The 3,147-nt window shown below is 46.3% G+C and overlaps 1 protein-coding gene across 1 annotated transcript in view; it reads left to right on the top strand.

Annotated features, from left to right (window-relative positions):
* Positions 1–3,147, top strand: part of LOC116686627 (bone morphogenetic protein receptor type-2) — a 23,249-nt gene that overhangs the window by 2,830 nt on the left and 17,272 nt on the right. The window lies entirely within an intron of this gene.

Genomic DNA, 3,147 nt, shown 5'->3' with positions numbered 1-3,147 from the left:
TGATTCCTTTTCAAGTCACTTTTTTTTCAGTATTTTTATACTACTCTGTTTGAGATAGAAGCAGAAATTAGGAATTAGTGGAGACCTAAAATAAAGGAATGGATGTTGATGATAATCACGAGACTGGACTATGTGCACTTTTGCTAATACTATGTCCCAAAAAATTTGTGGTAACGTTGAACCCAGTCGGAATATTACGGAAAACGTCAGAGATATCAGAGATAAGTCGTTAAAAATGAGGGCGGAATCATGAAAGACACATGAGACAGCAATATAACGCAACAAAAGAACCCCAAATTGAGGACATGGCGCCTTGAAGCAACATGAAGACATGAACAAATGAAACAGGAGGCACCGCGACCTATGACAACATTCGGAAACAAGCTGAGGAAACTACATCACACGGACCAATGGTGACATGGAAGAGCAAACAAGAATGGGACCATTGACGACAACAAGGGACAACATGAGGGAGCAACGACCTAGGACAACATGAAGACAAACATGCGACCTGAGCACATGGGACCTGATGACACAGAACAACAGGAGCCACTGAAGAAACATGAGGACACATGACACTGAGGAACAAATCGGAGGACAACTATGAACTGAACACATGAGGACAACGATGAGACACATTGGGACCAATGAAGCAAACATGAGCACAACAGAGGACCGACATGAAGAACAACATGAGGACAAACATGTAGAAAACATGTCGGAAAACTGGGGACACCATGAGGACACATGAGGACAACATGGGGTACAGGGGACAAATGAGCAGGCCTTTTAACACTTTGCTTGCGTGTTATTAAAGGCGCTGTTAATAAAATGTAGATTATTAGTTAACAATGGGGACAACATCGTGGAAACATGAGGAAACATGAAGGACAACATGAGACAACATGAGGACACATGGAAGACAAATACGGGCAAGCATGAGAGTAGATCATGACTCTCTTAAGAGCTGTCCCTTGGTAGTTGCTTTTCGCCTGCGCCTGTGAAGATATGAAAGTGTACTCTGTCAGTGGTGGCATGAGAAGTGGGAAATCAACTCCCATCATCCTTCTCGGTGCTTCAGCCTCACAACCCAAACCATTTAAAAGTAACCTGGGTGTGGACAGGAACACAGCTCTCCTGGCTCTTTGTTCAAGGAAATATGTGCAATCACACGCACACAGCATCACACAACCACTCCTTACACACACACACACTACCCAACAACCACCACACACACCCACACCACACACTCAGCAAAACACACACTCTGTAGTCGCCAGTATATCATTTTTGTGTTTTGGTGATGTGTTTTGATAAGCCCCACCACAACCATTCCATGGGTTATATCAATATCATGAAGTTGTGTGTGTGTTGTGTGTGTGTGTGTGTCTGTGTGTGTGTCTGTGTGTGTGTGTGTGTGTGGTGTGTGTGTGTGTTGTGTGTGTGTGTGTGTCCCTTGTGTGTGTGTCTGTGTGTGTTTGTGTGTCCTGTGGTGGTGTGTGTGTTGTGGTGTGGTGTCTGGGCTGTGTGGTATGTGTCATGTGTGGGTGTGTGTGTTTGTGTGTGTGTGTGGTTAACAGAGACTAAACACTGCGTGCGCTCCATCAGTTTAGGGAGGGTCCGTCAGATGTCCTGAGAGTTGAACGTCCGACCCCCCCCCCGTCCACAACCTGGGGGATAAGCAGATGCAGAGTCGTACTTCCTGTCCTCAGCGGTTTACTTCTTCCCCGGTTAAACTTCCTGTCTGCGAGAGACAAAGACACACAGCAGAGTCTTGAGTGTGTGTGTCTTCACACGCCTGCACATTATTTTATAAATCCCAATAACGATTAAATTTCTCAATTTTAATTATAGTATCAAATCATCAAGAGTCTGGACCCGGGAGACAGTGGGGACATTGGGGGAAGTGTCGGGGACTTGGACGATTTTAGGTGACATTGGGGGGAAGTGTAGGGACATGGAGACTTTTTAGGGACCTTGTAGACGTTATCCGGACCATTGGGAATGGTAGGGACACTGGGAGCCGTTAGGACATTGGGGGACTTCATCCGGGACTTGGGCGAACTTGTTAGGGACATTGGAGACTTTTATGGACATTAGGATACTGTAAGGCTTGATACGCTTTTAGGACCATTGGTGAGACGTTTAGGATATTTGGAGACGTGTAGGACCATTGGAAGACGGATGCGTTTCACTCTTTTGGGACACGGGTGTGTAGTTTCTACATTGGGCAACATGTTACTGATATTAGGGGGACTTATGCATTTGTGAGATGTGTAGGACATTGGTGGACTTTTAGGGACAGTGGGGACAGTAGGACACGCGAGACGTGTGACATGGGTACGTCAGGGACATTGTGTAATAAGCGCTTTAAATGGAGAACATCCGCAGCCACAGGCTCAGTGGACAGAGTAGTGTGTTTTTGTGGTGTGTGTGTGTGTGTGTGGGTGTGTGTGTGTGTGTGTGTGTGTGTGTGTGTTGTGTCCTTGCATCGCACTTTTCTCGCTTAGCTTGCTGAAAGATCTACAGGAATAACTTACTACCCAATCCTACTCTGTGTGTGTGTGTGTTCTGTGTGTTTCCTGTGTGTGTGTGTGTGTGTGCGCGTCTGTGTGTGTGTGTGTGTGTTTGGGTTGTTTCTGTGTTTTGTCCTTTTGTTGTCTCCAGTCTGAAGTTGGGGACAGAGATGGCTTCCTTCTCTGACATGCGCTGAGGGCGGGCCTGGCAAGCGGAACCGACAATGACTGCGAGACTGGTGCCAAAAACAAGCACGGTCGCTGCAACCCCGCCAGTCTGCTTTGGATTGTGGTAAATAACCAGCCACGGGGGAATGCTTCCCGTTCAAGCAAGGTGAGACTGTAAAAAACAAGCTAACGAGCTAACCGCCGCTAACTAGCTAACATGCTAGTTCCATGAACCAGGCACAGGCGAATTAATGCTTAATCTGTGTGTGGGTGTGGTGTTGTGTTTGTGCCGTGTGTTTTTGGGTGTGTGGTGTGTGTGCGTGTGTTTGAAAAAGTCAGAATATTACAGAGAAATAATGTCGTAAAATGAGGGCAACATGAAGACAACATGAGGACAGCATGAACGCAACATGAGGACAATATGAGGACAACATGAAGACAACATGAAGACAACATGAGGACA

Source organism: Etheostoma spectabile, unplaced genomic scaffold (assembly GCF_008692095.1).
Source record: "Etheostoma spectabile isolate EspeVRDwgs_2016 unplaced genomic scaffold, UIUC_Espe_1.0 scaffold406, whole genome shotgun sequence".
Lineage (NCBI taxonomy): Eukaryota > Metazoa > Chordata > Actinopteri > Perciformes > Percidae > Etheostoma > Etheostoma spectabile.
This window is presented reverse-complemented; position numbering and strand designations above follow the sequence as displayed.